This window comes from Archocentrus centrarchus, unplaced genomic scaffold (genome assembly GCF_007364275.1).
Source record: "Archocentrus centrarchus isolate MPI-CPG fArcCen1 unplaced genomic scaffold, fArcCen1 scaffold_41_ctg1, whole genome shotgun sequence".
Classification (NCBI taxonomy): domain Eukaryota; kingdom Metazoa; phylum Chordata; class Actinopteri; order Cichliformes; family Cichlidae; genus Archocentrus; species Archocentrus centrarchus.
The window spans coordinates 190,608-213,480 of NW_022060267.1; the positions used below are offsets into that span (position 1 = coordinate 190,608).

The 22,873-nt window shown below is 43.8% G+C and overlaps 3 long non-coding RNA genes across 4 annotated transcripts; 2 read left to right on the forward strand and 1 right to left on the reverse strand.

Annotated features, from left to right (window-relative positions):
* Nucleotides 1-16,447: 16,447 nt before the first annotated feature.
* On the reverse strand, nucleotides 16,448-18,511 carry LOC115776987 (uncharacterized). Its single transcript, XR_004019548.1, has 5 exons — nucleotides 18,411-18,511; nucleotides 17,914-18,060; nucleotides 17,503-17,631; nucleotides 17,280-17,398; nucleotides 16,448-17,098 (listed from the first exon to the last, which is right to left on the reverse strand). It is a non-coding gene; the product is annotated as an uncharacterized LOC115776987 (long non-coding RNA).
* Nucleotides 18,512-19,306: 795 nt separating this feature from the next.
* On the forward strand, nucleotides 19,307-20,948 carry LOC115776991 (uncharacterized). 2 transcript variants are annotated; one of them, XR_004019553.1, is made up of 4 exons: nucleotides 19,307-19,697; nucleotides 20,043-20,125; nucleotides 20,237-20,381; nucleotides 20,849-20,948. It is a non-coding gene; the product is annotated as an uncharacterized LOC115776991 (long non-coding RNA). The 2 variants fall into 2 exon arrangements; XR_004019552.1 differs by lacking the exon at nucleotides 19,307-19,697 and having other exon boundaries at nucleotides 19,939-20,125.
* An 11-nt stretch (nucleotides 20,949-20,959) lies between these two features.
* LOC115776994 (uncharacterized) lies at nucleotides 20,960-22,097 on the forward strand. Its single transcript, XR_004019556.1, has 3 exons — nucleotides 20,960-21,009; nucleotides 21,331-21,546; nucleotides 21,970-22,097. It is a non-coding gene; the product is annotated as an uncharacterized LOC115776994 (long non-coding RNA).
* Nucleotides 22,098-22,873: the final 776 nt, after the last annotated feature.

Below are 22,873 nucleotides of genomic sequence, written 5' to 3' on the forward strand. Positions count from 1 at the left end.
CCTTCAGAGCTGGTGATGGGGCGCTTTACAGCGCTGCCAGAGCCAACCTGAAGAGGGGCATCAGGGAGGCCAAGGCTGTGTATAAGAGGAGGATTGAGGACTGTTTCCAGAGCCACGACTTCAGGCAGGTGTGGCAAGGGGTTCGGCATATTTTGAACTACAAACCCAGCCTGTTAGTTGATCAGCGTGTAGCGCTTCCTATGTACCCCTTGAACTGAGATACAGCGCCCTGGGTCCGTTCCCTTTAATAACACACAACTAGGGAAATTTTCACTCTCTTGGATCTGACAACTGAACGTAAAATTATTTAGCAAATTGTTGTGTGTTTTTACCTTTAAGTTCTCGCGCTGTAAATCCCTCACACTCAAATAAACCTCTTATTAATACCACAAATGAACGAAGGAAATAGTGCCCAAAGTACAGTATTTATTTACAAACGTCAGCGGCACATTAACAGGAAACCCACCCACTTAAACAAACTGAGGGTGAAACTCCATACAACTGCAAATATTTGTGAAACTTCAAACACATTTACCTGTGTGGGCCCACATGAAGTGAAAAACAAAAGAAAACATTAAAGAAAAAAGCCGGAAATACCCTAAAATAACCCGTTGCAGGCCTGATCCTCAGATAATGGCGGATGATCAGAGTTAGAGAGTTCACAGTCTTAGCTAGTGTACGCGATGTGAGCGTGCGGATAGGGTTACTCACTCTCGGCAGTCCATACTCCCTTGTTGCTGCTAGCAGTCCCACAGGCCACGTAGGAGCCTCGTGGTAAAAAAAAACCTTAACTCCACAAAAGTCCAGTCCTGTACACAGCGGCAAAAACTTAATCCAACTCTGCGTCGGCAAAAAGTAAATCCCAACTCTGCGTCGGCGACAAACACAGTCCAGCTCTTTGTCGAACAAACCAACAGCCCCAGCCTCTTACTGACAGGAGAGGCTACTGTATGTGATGTCCTCAACTGGAAACAGTCTCTCTGCAAAACTGTTAGCTAATCGCTATCAGTAGATATTTGACATGACACTTAATGTCCGCCGGAGAGCACAAGCTGCTTCTCGCTTCGCCCTCACGTTTGCTTCGCTCTCTCAATCTCCTCCCCCCTCACGTTCGCTTCGCTCATCAGCCAATCAGAGTTCACATGGTATAACTTTACACCAAACACTTCACAAACATTAACTTAATCCATCACAAAGTAAATACTTGCAGACAGTATGCATAATACAACTTATTTTTATACATTGACACCCACTATGAAAAAGGGAAAAAATCTTAACACAATTTATTAGGATCTCAATCAAAATTTCACATTTTCACCAAAACTTTAACACTGGGGGGTTTACCCCGGGGTTACATCCTCCCCCTTCTAAAAGTCTGGCTGTCCCAGCCAGTCAGTTCTCCCTTTCAGGGAGAAAAAATGGTCATCAGGTGACCTTCTCGAGGTTGTCCCCGCTGCAGGTGGGACACCAAACTGTGAAACTGTACAAAGGCACAGGTACCTTAGCAATTTCGTTCTCTCTCTCGCTGGCGATGCATAGTCTCATCCCTCTCTGGACTATGACCAGAGGTTTGTCCATAGGTTCTCCTGGTTCATCATAACTTAGACGAATGACTGGCCTTACAACCCGTTTAGCAACTGGACCACTGTCAGCATCCACTCCATCATTGGGCTCACTAGGCATTGGGACGTCTCCCATATCCAGTCCTGTGTCCACCACAGGGTCCTCTGATGGTGGTATGAAACTATCAGTTCTCCCTCCAGCCACTAAAACTGGGTCAGCAATCCTTTCATCGCTGCCAACGGCACCTTGGACATCACCTTGGACATCACCTCCTTCCAGGTCCACCACCTCCGGCTTACTTCTAGCCCGGTTCAAGGGACATAATAAAGGGGACAGATCAGACCAATCAGTATTCATAGTTCTTCTGAGGGAACAGTGAAGATCCTCCTCCTCGCTCTCTGGATCACTGTGCTCTTTCTCATCAGTTCTTTGCTTTGCATTTTGTTGCTCCCTCCTTTGACTCAACGCATTAGCTGCTCTAGTGCATGGTCTCTGAGGTGTATACTTCTCGTCTCGATTTTCTGGCATCCTAACCCAGAATCCTATGGGTAAAAGATGGTTTCGGTGAAGAGTCTTTACTATCCCTCTCCCCCTTTCAGGCTTTACTCGGTAAACTGGGAGATTTGGAAGTTTCCCCATGACTATATATGGTTGAGGATTCCACTTTTCTCGTAACTTGTGTTTTCCTGGAATCCCGAGGGCTCGAACCAGCACTCTGTCTCCTTCTTGCAGGTCGTGCACTCTGACCCTCATATCATAGCCTCGCTTGTTTTTCTGATGATTCTTTTGCGAAGCTTCAGATGCTAGTTGGTAGGCATGACGTAACTTCTCTCTTAACCTGCCCACATACTGGTGGTAGTCTTTTACCTCTCTGCCATCCTTGGATATGTCAAAACACACATCAATGGGCAGACGGGCCTCTCTGCCAAACATTAAGAAATATGGCGAATAGCCTGTCACTGCGTTACGGGTGCAGTTATAGGCATGCACCATACTAGCTACATGTTGGCTCCAGCTCTGCTTTCGCATTGGGTCAAGAGTCCCAAGCATGGATAAGAGAGTACGATTGAAACGCTCTGGCTGGGGGTCTCCCTGTGGGTGGTAAGGAGTGGTTCGGGATTTCCTTATCCCCAACATGGTCAAGAGTTCTTTTATCAACAGACTCTCAAAATCCCGCCCTTGGTCAGAATGTATGCGGGCTGGCAGGCCATAATGGACAAAGAATTTCTCCAGCAGCACCTTGGCTACTGTTGCGGCCCGTTGGTTAGCTGTGGGAAAAGCTTGGGCGTACCGAGTGAAATGGTCAGTGACCACTAGGATGTTACAGACTCCTCGTGAGTCTGGTTCAACTGACAGAAAATCAATACACACCAGGTCCAGAGGACCGCTACTGGTTATCTGATGCAGTGGAGAAGCCTTTTGGGGCAAAGTCTTCTGAACCACACATCTCCCACAGCTTTTGATGTACTGCTCAATATGAGCAGCCATTTTGGGCCAATAAAATCTCTCTCGAACCAGCTCCATGGTCTTCTCAACACCTAAATGTCCAAAATTATCATGCAGAGACCGCAGTACAAGTGGCCGGTGTTTTTCGGGAAGAACCAACTGGAGCATTTCCATACCATTGGGCTTCACAGTCTTCCTGTACAAGAGCCCATTCCGCAGCTGGAGCTTTTCTCCTTCTCGCTGAAGAAGGGCTATCTCTGGGTGGCTGCTCGAAATAGTGCAGGGCCACTTTCTGGCTCTCATTTCCTGTTTCACTTTTCCAATGGCTCCGTCCAAATCCTGGTCCTGTTGTAGGTCTAGATTACTCAGCAATTCCATCGGGGGTTCACCCAGTTGGACTGGATACACATATAGGTCTGGAATGACTGAGGGTGATGCACCAAGTTGAAGAACACATCCACTTGGGATGTCAAAAGGCTCACTGACCCTCACAGTTTTGCAGAGAGCCTTCACTCCAGACGGGGGTATCCACCCCTCATCTTCAGGGTTTGCCTTCCTGGACAACAGATCCGCATCTACATTTTCTCGGCCTGGCCTATACTGTATGCCAAAATCATAAGTAGACAGGGCAGCTAGCCATCTATGCCCTGTGGCACTGAGCTTGGCTGTAGTGAGAACGTAGGTGAGTGGGTTGTTGTCAGTTCTCACGGTGAACTTAACGCCATATAGGTAGTCGTGGAATTTATCCACCACAGCCCATTTTAGCGCCAAGAACTCAAGCTGATGGACTGGATAGTTTCTTTCAGAGTTCCTCAGCTTTCGGCTGGCAAAGGCCACCGGGCGCAAACCCTCCGGGTACGCTTGGTAGAGAACTGCACCTAAGCCCTCAAAACTGGCATCCACATGCAATATGTAAGGCTTGATTGGGTCAGCGAATGCTAGCACTGGAGCATGTGTAAGACAGTGGATTACTTTCTGAAAAGCAGCGGTGCAGGTTGGTGTCCATCGGTCTCCAAAAGGCTGCGACTTCTTAAAATAGGTGGTCCCTTGTGCTACAGCTTGCTTGCCCCGGTTGGTTGGTTGGTAACCTTTTGTCAGATCAGTCAGAGGCTTTACAATAGCTGAGTAGTTGGCGATGAAGCGTCGATAATATCCGCAGAACCCCAGGAAGGATTGTAGGGTTTTGAGATCAGTAGGCTGCTGCCAGTGAGTGACTGCTTGTATTTTCTCCGGGTCGGTAGCTATCCCATCAGCAGACACAATGTGGCCAATGTACTTGACCTGAGGCTGGCAAAATTGGCACTTGTCAATGGATACTTTCAGGCCATATTCCTGCAGGCGGTCAAGCACTTTGAGGAGGCGTTCCTCGTGTTCCTCCAGTGTCCTACCGAACACTATCAGGTCATCGAGATACACCAAGCACTGGAGCAGGTTCATGTCTCCCACGGCCTTTTCCATCAGTCGCTGGAAGGTGGCAGGAGCTCCGGTTATGCCCTGAGGCATACGCTCAAATTGGAAAAATCCAAGTGGGCATAGGAAAGCTGTTTTCTCCTTGTCTTCTTCCGCCATTGCAATCTGATAGTAGCCGTTTCTCAGGTCCAACACAGAAAACCATCGACTCCCAGTCATGGAGTCTAAAGCCTCATCTATTCTAGGGACGGTGTACTGATCTGGGATTGTCCGGGCATTGAGGGTCCGGTAATCAATACACATCCTGATTGTGCCATTCTTTTTTCTCGCCACGACAATGGGAGACGCATATGGACTGCGTGACTCCTTGATTATTCCAGCCGCCAGTAGTTTTTGCAGGTGGCGCCTCACATCATCTATATCTCCTGGTGCAAGACGTCTGGATCTTTCTCTGAACGGTCGTGTGTCGCTAAGGCGGATTGCGTGTTCTACATCTTTTGCCAGCCCTACATCCCATTCCCCCAGAGAAAAAACTCCAGCTTTTTCAGACAATTTTTTTATGAGTCTCTCTTTCCAGGCACTTGGGATTGGAGAATCTCCAAAGTTGAATAATCCTGGATCTATAGCTTCAGAGGGGATCTCATTCCTCTTAAGTGCAGTCACGATTTCGGCTTTATGGACACAGGCTACGACAGTGCCCTTAGGAATTGACTTGGCTTTCAGCGACTCATTCCTAAACAACACTGAAAAATCATTGTTGTTTATATCTGAAGGCAGGAGAACACACGGGGGCACCATAACCCCGGCTGGGAGAGGGGTTTTGACGGGGGCCTCAATTATTAACACATCTTGGTCCCATGACTCCTTTGCAGTCACCTTACAGGATGCAAATACTGCCCCACCAGGGGGGATTTGGAGTGGTCCGGGGCCAGTCCACCTTATTTGTCCAACACCATCATCCATGGGCCCTGGGGAAAATGGTTTTTTGACTTGTGCAGGTGACTCTGCACAGACCCGCCAAGCTTGAGCTGGCCCACAACTCTGAGTTCTGCTGGTGCCATGCTTGGGTCCATGATGAAAACTCCTTGCATTTGTTCCAATAATCACTGGGGCCTGCTCTGGCCCTTTTGGGTCTGTGCACACCAAAGCTAACACAGTCTTGGGATCAAGATGAGTCCCATCATCTGGGAACATGACATTCATTGCCACATATCCTTTGTAGGGATAACTAGACTCACTCAGGCCCCAAAGGGCTAGGCTAGAAATGGGATGGATGGGCAAGTGTGACAGGTGTGCTGAGTACCAGCTTTCGAATATTAAGGTGACACTCGAGCCACTATCCATCAGTGCTGTTACTGGTCGACCCTCGATAATCACCTCACTCAGTGACGCTTCTCCCACTAACCCCTCAGGGAGGGTTGTGGCTTCTTCCGTATCTACAGTGCTCCGCTTGACAGAACAATGGGTGTTGGGTGGCTCTGTACCTCGAGTTTTGGGCTCCTGTTTGCTTCCTTTCTGCCTCCTTAGTGAGCGAATTAATTTCTGTATGACAGTTGCAGTGTCTTCAGGGGCTGTACAGTGTGTGGCTATGTGACCATCTCCACCGCAGTGGTAACAGAAGAAATCCTCTCCTTCCACCCGGGATCGTGGTTTTCCTGGATTACTTGAACGTGTGAGACTGGTATTACTGTCCCTACTATCTCTGAAGCCTTTCTTCCACCCAAACTCCTTGGACACCCTAGAGTCTGCGTAGGCCACAGACATTACACTGAATTGATTTTGCAGATCCTCTACCTGTTTTTTCAAGGCCTGAACCTCACCGCTGATGGTCATTTTGTCTCCTTTCTCCCTTTGAGACACTTTAGACTGCTTATTCCCTTGCGTGGGTTTTGGCCCTGCTGTGAACTCAGACATCTGGGACCGCAGCTCATTAACGTGTGACTTTAAGTCTCCAACATCACACTCCATTTGTTTATCTTCTTCTTCCACCCTCACCTGCCTGACTGCAGGTTTAGCTTGGTGGGGGCCAGTTTTCTGTCTCAATAACTGTTGATTTTCCTCTTCTCTGATCTCATGTAACAGAGTCAAGAAAGGAGGGGGGTTGCTTTTTCTCTCTCGTAATCTCAACTGCAGAAGCAGTATGTCAGATTCTCTGAGGAGAATGAGGAGTTGTTCCACACGAGCACTGTCTCTCTGGTTGGGGGACAGTCCTCCTCTGTGTACCACTTTAGTTAATAATCGCTCCACTCTCCTCAGGAAGTCCGACAGTCGTTCCCCAGGACCTTGCCTCAATGCTCTGAAAGAAAAGTAGAGGTCCTCTGGGGTCTCTGAGATCCCAAAAGCCCTTTCCAGGGCCTCAATGTATTCCTCGGGCATTGCATCAGGGTCATTAGCTCTCACAGCTTGGGCTATGTCTAGGGCAGGACCCCTCAAGCTTTCCACAATTCTCTTTCGTTTTTCACGAACAGAGCAGTCGCATTCTTCTACCATCAATCGGGCCTGCTCTAACCAGGCGTCTAGGTGCTCTTCCCCAGCAGGGGCGGGAGTAATTCCAGAATATATCCTCAGCCGTCGAAAAACACTACTCTCGGAAGTGGGCCTCATGGTTTTGGCTAGCAAGTCTCCTACTGCTCGTATAATGGACTCCGCCGAGTTCCCTCCGGCTAGATCTGAGAGTTCTGGTTCTGGTTCAGTGGTTGTCCTTGGAGCGCTGGCAGGGGTCTCTTCCCCCTCACTGGGGCCATGCAGAGTCCAAAGCTCACCTCCCTCCCCAGCAGGTACATCCAGGGGAATGGTTTTAGTGTTCACTCGTTCACTACACTCACACAATACCATTAACGAGTGTGAATCTGGGTCAAACATCCGCCCCTTAACTTTCACTCTCCCAAGGGCCTTAATAGCTCCGACAGTCTCTTCAATATGCTCTACTGTGGTGTCTATGGGGACCCGTTTAACCACAATGGAATGGTTTAGGTCTACCCCTTCCCCTTTACACCAGTTCTGCAATAGAGACATGTTTTTTCTTACTTAACAAGTTATTACAATAATAGCCGCAAACATGGGGTTGGCGTTTAACAATGGCAAGACATGAAAACAATAACCATTAACTCACACAGTTACTAAAGGGTTTACATGCAAAGAACATCATGACATAAAACACTTTCAACATTAAAATCCCAGCGGTGCCTCCATTTATGTAGCGCTTCCTATGTACCCCTTGAACTGAGATACAGCGCCCTGGGTCCGTTCCCTTTAATAACACACAACTAGGGAAATTTTCACTCTCTTGGATCTGACAACTGAACGTAAAATTATTTAGCAAATTGTTGTGTGTTTTTACCTTTAAGTTCTCGCGCTGTAAATCCCTCACACTCAAATAAACCTCTTATTAATACCACAAATGAACGAAGGAAATAGTGCCCAAAGTACAGTATTTATTTACAAACGTCAGCGGCACATTAACAGGAAACCCACCCACTTAAACAAACTGAGGGTGAAACTCCATACAACTGCAAATATTTGTGAAACTTCAAACACATTTACCTGTGTGGGCCCACATGAAGTGAAAAACAAAAGAAAACATTAAAGAAAAAAGCCGGAAATACCCTAAAATAACCCGTTGCAGGCCTGATCCTCAGATAATGGCGGATGATCAGAGTTAGTGAGTTCACAGTCTTAGCTAGTGTACGCGATGTGAGCGTGCGGATAGGGTTACTCACTCTCGGCAGTCCATACTCCCTTGTTGCTGCTAGCAGTCCCACAGGCCACGTAGGAGCCTCGTGGTAAAAAAAAACCTTAACTCCACAAAAGTCCAGTCCTGTACACAGCGGCAAAAACTTAATCCAACTCTGCGTCGGCAAAAAGTAAATCCCAACTCTGCGTCGGCGACAAACACAGTCCAGCTCTTTGTCGAACAAACCAACAGCCCCAGCCTCTTACTGACAGGAGAGGCTACTGTATGTGATGTCCTCAACTGGAAACAGTCTCTCTGCAAAACTGTTAGCTAATCGCTATCAGTAGATATTTGACATGACACTTAATGTCCGCCGGAGAGCACAAGCTGCTTCTCGCTTCGCCCTCACGTTTGCTTCGCTCTCTCAATCTCCTCCCCCCTCACGTTCGCTTCGCTCATCAGCCAATCAGAGTTCACATGGTATAACTTTACACCAAACACTTCACAAACATTAACTTAATCCATCACAAAGTAAATACTTGCAGACAGTATGCATAATACAACTTATTTTTATACATTGACACCCACTATGAAAAAGGGAAAAAATCTTAACACAATTTATTAGGATCTCAATCAAAATTTCACATTTTCACCAAAACTTTAACACTGGGGGGTTTACCCCGGGGTTACAAGCGTAACATCAATCTGGCAGAGGAGCTGAACAGCTTCTTTGCACGCTTTGAGGTACAGCAACCAGAGACAGCCATCCAACATCCATCAGCAGGCAGCAGCAGCATCCTCAGGCTGCAAGAGCAAGAGGTGAGGCGTATGCTGGAAACTGTGAACCCCAGGAAAGCTGTGGGGCCCGATGGTGTCTCTGGACGGATACTGAAGGTCTGTGCGGCTCAGCTGGCTGGTATTTTTACCAGCATTTTTAACCAGTCCCTGAGCCAGGCTGCTGTCCCTTCCTGCCTGAAGTCCTCCATTATCGTCCCCATCCCCAAGAAGAACACTATCAGAGGTTTGAATGACTACAGGCCAGTAGCACTCACACCAATTGTTATGAAGTGCTTTGAAAAGCTTGTCCGGGCTCACGTCATCTCCAGTCTCTCCCCCAGACTAGACCCCCACCAGTTTGCCTACAGAGCCAACCGGTCCACAGAGGACGCCATTGCCACGGCCCTCCACTCTGCCTTCTCTCACCTGGAGCAGGGGGGGAACTACGCTCGGCTGCTCTTTGTGGACTTCAGCTCGGCGTTTAACACCATCCTTCCTGGCAGACTGGTGACTAAACTGTCAGATCTGGGGATACCACGCTCCACCTGTCTTTGGATCAAGGACTTCCTGACAGACCGTTCCCAGAGGGTAAGAGTAGGTCCCCACCTCTCTTCAGCCATCAGCCTCAGCACCGGCTCTCCACAGGGCTGTGTGCTGAGTCCCCTACTCTTCACCCTCTACACACATGACTGCACCTCCATACATGCCAGTAACTGCATCATTAAGTTTGCGGATGACACCACTGTGGTGGGGCTCATATCAGGCGGGGATGAGTCAGCATACCGGGACGAGGTGCAGCGGCTGTCAAGGTGGTGCAGTGAGAATAACTTGATCCTGAACACCACTAAGACAAAGGAGATGGTAGTAGACTTTAGGAGGACAACACATGTCATTCAACCTCTGTTCATTGAGGGGGATGAAGTGGAGCTGGTTTCAGATATTAGGTTCCTGGGAGTACATCTGCAGGATGATTTGACCTGGAGTATCAATACGACCAGCATTTACAGGAAGGCCCAACAGAGACTGCATTTCCTGAGGGTTCTTAGGAGCAACTATCTGACCCAGAATCTGCTGGTGTCCTTCTACCGTTGCTGTGTAGAGAGCATCCTGACCTACTGTCTGTGCGTGTGGTTCAACAGCTGCACAGCAGCAGACAGGAAAACACTCCAGCGAATCATCAACACGGCTCAAAAGATCATAGGCTGTCCCCTGCCCTCCCTCCAGGAACTGTTCAATGCCCGCTGCCAGAGGAGGGCACAGAACATCCTCCAGGACCCCTCACACCCTGGACACTCCTTGTTTCAGCTACTGCCATCAGGCAGACGTTTCAGGACAATGAAGGCCAGAACAAACAGACTGAGGAACAGCTTTTATGCCAGGGCTATCATTGAACTGAACTCTGTGTGGTTTGGACAGTGATGTGGGGTGGTAGTGCTGACTGTGTGCGTGCGTTGGTGTGTATTGGGGCTAGATTCGTCTGTTAATTTACTATTGTGCACTGTATTTTAGTAATCATTTTTATCACTCATATTTTTATTATTTTATTATTTATTGTCTGAGGCACCTACAAAGGAATGCATTTTAAATTTCGTTGTGCAACTTCTGTGTACAATGACAATAAAGATTCTGATTCTGATTCTGATTCTAATTCAGCTAATGTGAGCGAAACGTTATTTAATGTATCGGATTACATTTTTTTATTTCTTTCCGATATCCGATCCAGTAATTTAGGCCAGTATCGGACCGATACCGATACTGAATATCGGATCGGCCCATCCCTAGTAGTTACAGTTTGCTGTGAACAACCTGAGGCCAGTAAAGCTGCCAGAGGGCCTGAAGGATCAGACCTTTGTTCTTATTTTGGTCAAATGGATGCTGGAGGTGCTGAATTATTCTGGACAGAGGGCACCAGGTCAGGTGCAGAGAGACAATAATGCTCCACCAAGAACTCTGATTATGAAATTTCTCCTCCACAGGGACAAACTGAAGGTCATCTGTACTGAGTGGGTGGACAAGGACATTTTTATGAACCAGTGACTGAGATTTGACAACATGAAGCTACAAGCAACATAAGGAATAAGATTGAGTTCAGCAGCAGCTGCAGAGCCTGGGTATATGATACAGAGTTACTGAGAACTGAAGAGAGAACAGTACAGAAAGAACATTGATTGGATCCTTTGGGATGAACAGAACATGCCACAGATTTTTCTTATTATGGGTTTTTGTTTTTGAGACATTAATGATGGGAGTTAATGACCTATGGGTCTGGATGGTACTTTGATAAGAGTTAGACACACAAATGTCTCAGAAACACTTTCTGCTGCTTTGGGACATTAAAAGTATCATAAGCTTGATTATAGCTGATGATCATTGAATTCATATTCTTAAGTTTTTAAAAGAACAGCACCCATCACACTGTTTATGATAGAAATAAAGGGATGATGACATATTTACTCACAGAGCTTTGTTGGAGGCTTTGACCACTGGCAGCAGCCTCAGCAGAGCCCTCTCTGAAGCAGAGTATTTCTGCAGGTCAAACACATCCAGATCTTCTTCTGATGACAGTAAGATGAAGACCAGAGCTGACCACTGAGCAGGAGACAGTTTATCTGTGGAGAGACTTCCTGATCTCAGGGACTGTTGGATCTCCTCCACTAGAGAACCATCATTCAGTTCATTCAGACAGTGGAACAGATTGATGCTTTTCTCTGCAGACAGATTCTCACTGAGCTTCTCCTTGATGTAGTGGACTGTTTTCTGATTGGTCTGTGAGCTACTTCCTGTCTGTGTCAGCAGGCCTCGTAGGAGATTCTGATTGGTCTGCAGTGAAAGACCCAGGAGGAAGCGGAGGAACAAGTCCAGGTGTCCATTTGGACTCTGTAAGGTCTTGTTCACAGCACTCTGGTAGAAGAATTTCTCTGCAGATTCTCTTGTTTTAAACTTCTTGGAGGTTGTTTGTTGTTCTTCCAGCAGATTGAGTCCAGAGTTGATGAAGGTCAGATGCACATGAAGAGCAGCCAGAAACTCCTGAACACTCAGATGGATGAAGCAGAACACCTTGTCCTGGTACAGCCCTCTCTCCTCTTTAAAGATCTGTGTGAATACTCCTGAGTACACTGAGGCTGCTCTGATATCGATGCCACACTCTGTCAGGTCTGATTCATAGAAGATCAGGTTTCCTTTCTGCAGCTGATCCAAAGCCAGTTTTCCCAGAGACTCAATCATCTTCCTGCTCTTTTTATTCCAGTGTGGATCTGTCTCAGCTCCTCCATCATACTTGACCTTCTTCACTTTGGCCTGAACCACCAGGAAGTGGATGTACATCTCAGTCAGGGTCTTGGGCAGCTCTCCTCCCTCTCTGGTCTTCAGCACATCCTCCAGAACTGTAGCAGTGATCCAGCAGAAGACTGGGATGTGGCACATGATGTGGAGGCTTCGTGATGTCTTGATGTGGGAGATGATCCTGCTGGCCTGCTCCTCATCTCTGAATCTCTTCCTGAAGTACTCCTCCTTCTGTGGGTCAGTGAACCCTCTGACCTCTGTCACCCTGTTAACACACTGAGGAGGGATCTGATTGGCTGCTGCAGGTCGTGTGGTTATCCAGAGGTGAGCAGAGGGAAGCAGGTTCCCCCTGATGAGGTTTGTCAGCAGCACATCCACTGAGGTGGACTTTCTAGGGTCAGTCAGGATTGTAGTTTTGTGGAAGTCCAGAGGAAGTCGACACTCATCCAGACCATCAAAGATGAACACAACCTGGAAGTGTTCAAAGCTGCAGATTCCTGCTTCTTTGGTTTCAGTGAAGAAGTGATGAACAAGTTCCACCAAGCTGAACTTTTCCTCTTTCAGCACATTCAGCTCTCTGAAAGTCAATGGAAACATCAACTGGATGTCCTGGTTGGCTTTGTCTTCAGCCCAGTCGAGGGTGTATTTCTGTGTTAGGACTGTTTTCCCAATGCCAGCCACTCCCTTTGTCAGCACTGTTCTGATTGGTTCATCTCTTCCAGGTGAGCCTTTAAAGATGTCTTCTTGTCTGATTGGTGTTTCTGCTCTGTCTGGTTTCCTGGATGCTGTTTCAATCTGTCTGACCTCATGTTCCTCATTGACCTCTGCAGCCCCTCCCTCTGTGATGTAGAGCTCTGTGTAGATCTGATTCAGGAGGGTTGGGTTTCCTGCTTTAGCGATGCCCTCAAACACACACTGGAACTTCTTCTTCAGAGCAGATTTAAGTTCACGTCCACAAACTGCAGCACGACGTTCTGAATGAATAAAGAACATCGGTTAATGTTTTACCAAATAGATGTGACTATTTCATCTCCATAAAGAATGCCTGTTTGAATCCATGCTGTTTAATCTCTTTAAACTTCAGTAAATGTCTCATTCATCCAGCAGCTTCAATCTTTAGAGAAATCCTCTTACTGCTCTGCAGACGCTCAGCCAGCTCCTCCTGCTTCATTCTCCTCAGGAAGTCCACTGTGATCTTCACTAATGCCTCTCTGCTGCTCCTCCTCTGCTCTTCATCCTCCCTCTCTAAGCATTCTGGGTAATCTGGACTCAGGATCTTCTGGATCTTCTTCAGCTCGTCCTTCACAAAAGTGATGATGTTGTCCTCCAGCAGCTGGAACAGAATACTTTATGAATGAGCCAATCAGACTGAAATCATGGAGCCAAACATCAGATCCATGTTGGACACACTGACAATCCACTGGTCTCCAAAGAGCAGCATGGAGATGACTGTGAGCAGAATAGATGTAACAGTAGTTGTTGTACATGTACAGACCTGAAATATGGAGTCCAGCTGTGTTTGATGCTGCTGGGCAGACTGACCACTGGGACCCTCTGAGCTCTGCTGGTCCACTCTGTGGAGGAACCATCAAGAATGAGTTCAAGCACAGGAGGATTGTTCTGAGAATGTTTCTAAAGAAGAAGCTAAAATCAGGTCCTCTTTAGGACAAAAAGCTCTGAAACATTTAGTGAAGGTAAAATCAGCCGTCTGAGGTCCTTCGTTTCTCCCTCAGCTCAACTTTACATGAAATTCATGATTCTGGATCCAAACTTCAGTTTTATTTAGAGACCAAATCAGAACAAACAGGCGTCTCAGGGAGCTTTGATTGTAAAGAGCACGCAGTGGAAAAACTCTGCCAGATCTAAACCATGCTGACCTGCTGTGGTGACCCCTGTGACCTTACTGTAACCATGGTTACTTTAATTAATGAGAGTGAGGAGGATATGACTGGACCAATATCAGAAACACTGCAGGAGCCCAGAGAATGAACAGCAACAATCAAAGACACCACAATAAACTTTAAACAGGTTTTTAAGATCAGCTGCTCGTCTTTCAGGGAGGTTCTCTGCTTCTTCTGGATAAGGTCATGTGAGCTGCATGTTAGCCAATCAGCCGCAGCTGCAGTCACCTGTGTCTGCTCAGGATGCATTCAGGTGCAGGATTCAGTGTAGGTCAGCTGTGTTTGGGCTCAGCTCACAGTCAGTGTAGTTCATGTGTGCAGAGTAAGAAGATGCTTCAGACAGACACACACAGCACACATACAGCAGTAACACAACACAGCCTGTGTGGACAGATGGATGCTTGAAGCCTACAAACATTTACATGGAGAAGCTTCAACTTCCTGTTTCTGTCCACAGTTCAGTGAGCAGAAGATGAACTGATCTCCAACAGGCACAAAGATCAAACTTTAGGTTCATGTCAGCAGATCAGACTTTGATTTTTATTTGCTGGATTTTCAGAGTGGAGAAAAGTGGAGATCAGCTTTGTTTGTAGAAGTTTACAAAAACCCACAATAACCAGAGTTTGACTCATTCTGATGCTCAAAGTTTTAAAGGGAAATCTGTGCAGTAAAGTTGGTGTTTCATTGATTTCACTGCAGAATGAACCCCTCTGACTTTCTACAACATGACTGATGGAAGAAAACATGAGCCCGAGCATCACTTCCTGTTTGCTGAAGTGGATTTTCAGCTCTTTAGAAACCAAAGGCTTGTTTTTCAGAGACAGTTTCAATGGGATTGAAGGAACGACGTGTTTGCACTGCAGTTTCTATCCAACAACATCAAGCAGTTAAATCAAAGAGTTCATGTTACTGACAGCTCACCTCTCTGCAGCAGACGCACGTTGACCTTTAAAATCAATGGGTCGATCTGCAGACCAGTCACTCTTTAAGGACACACAGCTGGGTCCAGGTCCAGGTCCAGGTCCAGGTCCAAGTCCAGGTCCAAGTCCAGGTCCAGGTGGGTTCCTGTGAATAATGATGCAGCAGTGATGTGAGTGCTGAGCTGTGACATGGAGAAGAGTCATGGACAGTTAGAGATGGTCATCTCACCTCTGAGCTTTGGTCTGGCTCTCATGTTCCCCACACAGAGTGGTTTTAGAGGGAGGGACTCCCTCCTCTCTGTCCTCACACTGATCCATGCTGCTCAATTCACATCAGCTCACACACACTTTCTACCTTCACCTGCAGAGGAAACACAAATCATTGATGCTCACATCAACTGACAGCTGCAGAGCTCATGTCTGATGTGTTGGACTAACATCCACTCCATGTGAGACACAGCTTTCATCAGTTCACTACAAAAAGTGTCCCAGAGAGCCGATTTCAGCCTCCAAATGCCTCCATTCCTGGAGCAGTGATGTTACGTCTTGTACCAAAGCCCTGAGGCCTGTACCGAGCCAAAGGGTCCAAATGAAGCCTGTGTCGAGGCCCGTATGGTTTTTGAAGAACATCACGTGACAAAAGCTAAACGAGGCCCCTTTTTCTAAAATCACATGACTGCTTCATGATATGATTGGAGTTGCTGAAATATGAGGTGGGAAACAGAGGAAGCGTTCTGGGTGATCTGAGTCTGATCCACTGTTAGAGCAGCAGAATCAGAAGCCCCTGGACCAATCAGAGCTTCACTTTCTGCTTCTTCACTCTTTTCTAGGGCTCTGAAAGTTATACCAGAAAGAAAGAATTGTCTGAGACCAACACTGTAAGATTTTTTTATTCCTGAATAAAAATTACCTATAGCAAAAAGAAGTTTATTCAAGTGTACTATGAGTATACTTATTTTTTACTAAATCTGAGAAAGTATACTTGAAGGTCACTTTTTATAAACTATATTTTATATACTTAAGAATAGTATAATGAAGTATACTTGGCTTATACTGAAAAGTATAAACAAAAGTCTAAGACTAAGTACATTAATACTAAGACTTACACTTATACTTTAATACTAAAACTTGGACTTATACTTTAGTATACTTTTTACATCTTTCTGCCACAAAGTACTAATACTTACTATATCTTGCTCCAAGTGCATAATAAGGTCAAGTCATTGACTCATGCTTAACATTTAATTTATATATTGATAATATAATGCTGGAGTTTAAAACTTTACAGTATATAGTATGTGTGCTCAATTGCATTATCTTTATGTACTTTAAAAATCATACACAAAAACAGAAAACCTTTGACTTGACTTTATTGATCAAGCGAGTCCCTTTCATAAGGGTTTGGCAATGGTGTTATGTACATAGCATCAGCTGTTTCAACAAGAACACATTTTGTTTTGATCATTTCAGGCCAGACAGCATTAACAGTTTCAGCTTTTTTCACAACATGTACGAAAGTACTTTGTACACTGATGTGTGAATCTTTACATATTTAATAAGTATAACTGATTTAATAAGTACCTCAACTAAAACACAACATAGTTTGCCACATGAACAAAAAGCAGGGATTTGATGTGAACATGTTTGTTTAAAAATAACTAAGTCAGTAATTAAACAAAATGTACCATCTTTCAAGCATGCAGCACTATTGTGTCTCTTCTTTAGTCTGTCATAGTTTTGACTGTGATACACAAGTTTATTTACCAAAAAACGGTTCTAAGACCAAAAGCAGTTGCTTAGATTTCCACAATGGCAAGCCTATATGACATTTTTATACTTGTTTGCACCGGGGGGTGACCAAAACCTCTGACATTTTCATTTAGCATTTCACAATTTTCTGTTTTCCTTTTACTACAGTAAAGTTCTTCAACAAAAGACTGAATTGAATGTGAGGGTGGAATCAAACCTGGAAACATTAGATTGAACAGTTTCAGTAAATGAGTAAGTGCTTTGCCTGTTAAGTTGTTATGCAGCACATAGGACATCAGCATCAATAAACTTTCTCCCTTTGAAACAGGTGCACCAGGATATAGGGGCTTGTCACCATCTGCGTGGTCTTCAATGCCCTATGGATATAGGAAAAAAAGATAGAAAAAGCATGTATAAATTAGAACGAGTAACAGTTAACACATACAGTGTGTATTATCATCATTATTATTATGTAGTACTGTCTCCAAATGTTCCAATTGTATGTAATGTGCGAATAGTAACTACTAACAATGTGTTATTGAACCACTGTCTACATACCACTGGAAATTCAGGTTCATTTCCTCTTGCACTCCCCTCCATCACGTCTTCGTCATCAGCATGGTTTTCAGCTTCATCAATGGCAGCACCAATCAAGTCCTCTTCAGAATGTGGCAGAGCTTCATCATTTTACAAGTTGACAAGGGAAAAAGATAACTTGAAGTAATTAATTAAAAGATTAAAGGAAGCGTATATAAACTAACCCATAGAATGGTGCATTCACCTCTGAGACGTCCACATCCAACTGGCTTGTGGTTGGTTTCTCAGTGTCGAGTTCATCGTCTTCATTTTCACTGCTGGAAGTGTTACTCCAGTGGTCTTCTGTGTCAGTGTGGTTATCTATATTATCATTCTACATGTGAACAAAGGAAAGAGAATAAAAAAATGTAACTTTTGCTTTTTTGTTAGCAATGTTGTCATTTGTCTACACTTTGGTTCAGCTAGAGGATAGCTCAAAATGCACATAAGTGTGGTATGAATGTGCCCAACCATTACAGCAAACCTCTAACTAAATGTATTGGAAAATGTGTGCACTGTTGACACTTCCGTGAGAGTGTCACTGAAGGCCCTCTGAAGCATATTACTATGCTAACAAACTTGGCCTAGTGTATTCCCCCACCCTACCCCAATGTACCTCTTGAATGTCCATATCCAACAGGCTGTCCGTGGAAGAGCTCTCACTATCAAGTTCATCTTCACTGCTGGAATTGAGTTCTTCCTCTCCACTGGTCGAAGTGTAAGTCATGTGACCATCTGTGTTGATGTCATCATGACTGATATTCTACAGTTTAACAAGAGAAAGACAATGAACAACTGAATGAATTAACTCCCTTTATGTCAAGTCCAATCATCAAATCATAAACAGAGTAAGTGTAAACTTCAATTTTCTGACAACTTCAGTGCTTTCCACCTCAACTGCTTATTGTGTCATGGGAGAAAAATAAGTCAGTGATGTGGCATATGACAGGTGCTTATGATAATGTACCTAGTTGGGGAGCTGAAAGCACAATTTAGGAAAGATTCTTAAACTTTAATCAAGCAGGATATGAAGATTACCCAGATACATGGGGGAATGTATACTGGCAACACAACAATTCCACTTAGACTGAAACTGTGCTTTTGCATATTTACCTGTTGAAGGGCAGAATCCAAAAGCCTAGGTGTGGAAGAGCTCCTACTGTTGACATCATCTGTAACTTCTCTATGGGAAGCAGTGGGCTGACTAATGTGATCTTGTGAGTTGTCCTGTAGTTCTGCCCTATCCTGAAAAGGTGGGGTATTCAAACATAAATGTAAATTATTACTCAGGTCCTTTCATTCCCTTTGGGTATACTGAGTGCATTTAAGATCATCCCAACATATTTTGGGAAGTTGCCTCCGCATGAGACTGTACATAATGCATGGGTATCAATTGTCTTTGAAATTAAAACCAGATTCAACTTTCCCTATTCTGCCAACTTTATTGAAAAGAAATCTCACCTGAATGGTAAGCAGCTAGCTGCTAGCTGTGTTCAGATCTTACACATCAAACATTAAAACATAACAGTTTTAATAGACTCCTTGCATATAAACATTTTTACTACGGCTCACTTACTTCCGGTTACACTGGCTGCGTAACAATCACTGTAAAAGACAACTCACACAAACTTGCATTCGGACATTAGCTTACAAGTCTGTCACTCATAGTCAAACAAAAACGCTACCTTTAACGGTAGCAGCCATGTAATCTTTCATTTAAGATTACAAGCTGCTAACATTCCAACGTGACTAATGCGGCTAATGTAGCCTAACTGGAAACATCTGAGCAGTACAGAATTTTATGTGCGAGCAAATTCATTATCTGTTACTTACTTTTACTTTCCATCTGTACTTGGTATTCCTTGGAATCTCTGCTGTGTAATCCTCTAAATATCTTTGATAAGGTCCACACTGTTTAGCCACGTTAGCTCTAAAGAGCTAGCTCAGCTTCTTCCAGGTAGTATCACCACAGAAATTTCTGGTACGGCACTTCTGGCCATGGTCCCGCCCCTACCTGGCAGCCAATGGGAGCCTCCCAATTTTAAATTAGCGCTCACGCGCCAATTCAAGGTCTCCCTTGCAAAAAAAATAAATAAATAACGGTCTCAACCAGTATCAACAAGGAAAGGAGAAGAAGGAGAAGACATATCCTAGCTAAAATTGAATTTTCAGCATTAGATACCACAATGCCATTTGCCATTTATTATTTCAAGGACAAGACTGTGGAAGTTGGGAAGATTTTATGGATGAGTACTGACGACCAGCAACAATGTCCAAAAGTAATCACTCAGTGCCCTGATCTAGAAGAAGAAGACGGATGGATGGAGATAAAGTGGGACATAAAAGGCAGAAAAAAGTCAGCTCCAGCCTTTTTCCCAGCAAAGGTTTTGATGGTTGGTGGTAAGTTGTTAATTGTATTGCTTCTCAGTTAGCTTCATAGCTTCATCTATACCCTATATGAAAAAGCTAAAGGGGTGTTCACATTGGCAGTTTTTTAATTACAGAAAATAAATACCTTGGTATGACACCAGCTGATTCTAAGTGACATTTCTTTATCATTTCTGGTGTGCATAAAACTTAACTCCATAGTTATATGATTTTTGTTTTGAGTTACACATTTTTGAATCTAGGTATGATCCATCAGTGGTGCAGCTGACTCTGTAAATGCAAGTAAATCATCATTACCATGGATGTTATTATATTTGCCTGTTATAAACATATAAAACTGAATTATAATTTTAACAGAAGAGAAAGAAGTCATCGTGTGCTGAAAAAGAGTGATGATAGAAGAGCTGAAGAAGCAGCTGGCAAACAAAATATCTTCAGAGGTAAAATATTTGACTATTGTGGTATTTTGAGTTGAAGCAATAATTATGGTGTGGATTTTCTGCCTGATCCTAATTCTGGCTGATTCTTTGATTTCACGTGTTTTGGTGTAGTCAACTAACTCAAATGAGGAGTCATCAGATGAGGAGCAGCTGCCCAGAAACTGGAGTGGAGCACAGAAGAAAGTGAAAGAGCTTCAGAGAGATATCGAGAGCCTGAAAGCAGACTATGGGAAAGAGATACTAGATGCTATGAGAGGTATTTTCTCTTTATCAATTCAAGTAGCCTAAAGCAAATTATAAAACAACAGCTTTTAACGACTGAATATGTGCCTATACTGATTCCTGATGTCAAACACTGTGGGTGTGCAGGTCAGGTATAATGAACTAAACTTAATAACACAATAAAGTGAAATTTTCATATACTCCCATACTGAAGCATTGAAATCTGAAAAAAGAGACTCACAAATCACACAGACAAACAATTGCTGGCAGGGAGAGCTGGGATCTGCTGCCAAGTGTGGAAAAAGGTCCACACCTGGCTTCAACCTGACATTTATAGGTTTTGGCTAATTCAGTCTCCTCCTGCTTCCTGTTTCTGCCTAATCAGCACCACTTCCAATCACGGTCTTCATAACAAAAATGACTAATTTAATGTTTTAAAATGGTCTCAAAACACAGTAATGACACAAAGCTTTTGTTGCCTTGTTTTCATTCCCTTTACAGAGCTTCCAGCAGTAGTGACAACGCTGAAAGAGATCTTAGAAAAAAATCACTGTTCTCAACTCAAGATCTCAACTCCTGCTTCCACCTGGTCAACACCCACACCAGACCAACAAGTTTGACCACCCGCCTCTCCTCAAGTGTTGTCTGACCCTCATAATATGGTAAATACCTCAAAATGCATTGATAGGGTATGTGTTTATCCATGTGGGGAAATGTTTGCTATACAATTTCCCTCTACACCTTGTGACTATACACATAATTTAAAAAGAAGCATATTAATCAACTTTGTGCTGGATGTATACAAATAATGATTGATTTGGAAATGCTATGATGATGCCCCCCAAATTTCTCATGTTATGGAGTTAGTCTATAGATTATAGGCCAATGCATATTCACTGCACTGATAAATGAATAGATTTACAAAGAAATTTTATATAATTGTTTCATCGTTATTTGGTGAGTAATAGTCAAATGTTTTGCAGGTGCCTCTATACGCCAGGTTGTGATGTAAAAGTCTCAAGACTAAAGCTGAAGTCTCTGCGAACTGCAAGTTCAGCATTGTACATTGGGGGATCTTGCGGTGTTCATCTATGGTAGACACGCTGTCCAACTCAAGTTTGACCCGGAGGCAGTCGGGGCCCACAAAGATGTGGAATCAAAACCACAACTGGATAACACCAAGCTTGATGCTATATTTGGTGAGTGCATTTAATTTAAGGCAAAACTGGAATAATTTGTAGAGACATAGTTATAATCAGACACTCACTCACACTATCAGTACTACAAATAAAATAAAATAAAAACAATACATACTAATGCTTCTGTATGATAGTAAACAATCGAGGCTTTTCAGTTGTCATAAATTACAGAGGATTTACACGTGATGTCACTGCCAGCACGCTGTCCATTGTTTTGCCACTCAGTTGCACTCTGCCTTATTCAGTCTGACTGGCGTGTGATGTGTGTGCAATCCCTTTATAACAGTTTTTGCTGATTGCATTTAAGTTCAGAAATGTACCTGATAAACCATCCTCCCTGCCATGACATGTGTTAATTGTGGACAGTGAATAAGAATAACACTGAGGTAATGGTTTGTTCTGTATGTGTTTTTTCACTCACAGACCATGCCCAGGTGAAATCTCCTGACACCCACCATGCAAGATGTGAGACGAATCATAAGAAAGAAATGCAACAACATAAGCTACACCAACAAGTAAATGTAAAGAAGTCATAAAAGCACAGATTTTGTTTCTGTCTTTTTTATTTTTGGTTCCAAAGGTGTGCTTTTCTTTTACCTTTTTTGACAAGGAAGGACTTTATTTCTCAGTTGAAGAAGCTATGTTTACATTTTTACAAGCATATGCACAAGTTTTGCTTTACCACTTTTTACAAATAAGGACTTGATTCTGGCGAGACCATTATGCTCACATTTTTACATGCAAATGTGCACTTTTTCCTTTCATTTTCTCCAGTAAGGAAGAACTTGATTTCATAGGTCTTTGTTTTTGAAATGTTTGAAATCTTTGAAAATATATAAAACTTGTTTTCAACATTCTGTCTTGTGATTTTGTAAATGCATCACACTTTCATAAACTTTAAGAATACTTTAAGGAGTATATTTCCAGTATATAAATAGTAAGCTACAAGTGATGTGCCAAGCAAACTTAAAGTATAACAAATAAGCTAGTGAAATAACCAACATTTATAACAGTATACTTAAAGTATACAATAAAAATAGGGACTCAAAGTATATAACTAGTACAATGGCAGTATATCGATAAGTGTACTTATGGTATACTTTAAGCATATGAGAGGGATATACCAAGTACATTGATAGTATATAGATGAGTGTACTTGTATACTTTTGCAAACTTAAAATGAACTTTAAAGTATACTTTCATAAACTTGAAATGTTCCAATTTAGTCCAAAAAAGTATTAAATTGGTATACTTTCTAGTACACTTAAAGTACATGGTCTATAGTATACTTGCTATACTTATACTTATACTTAAGTATACTTCATAA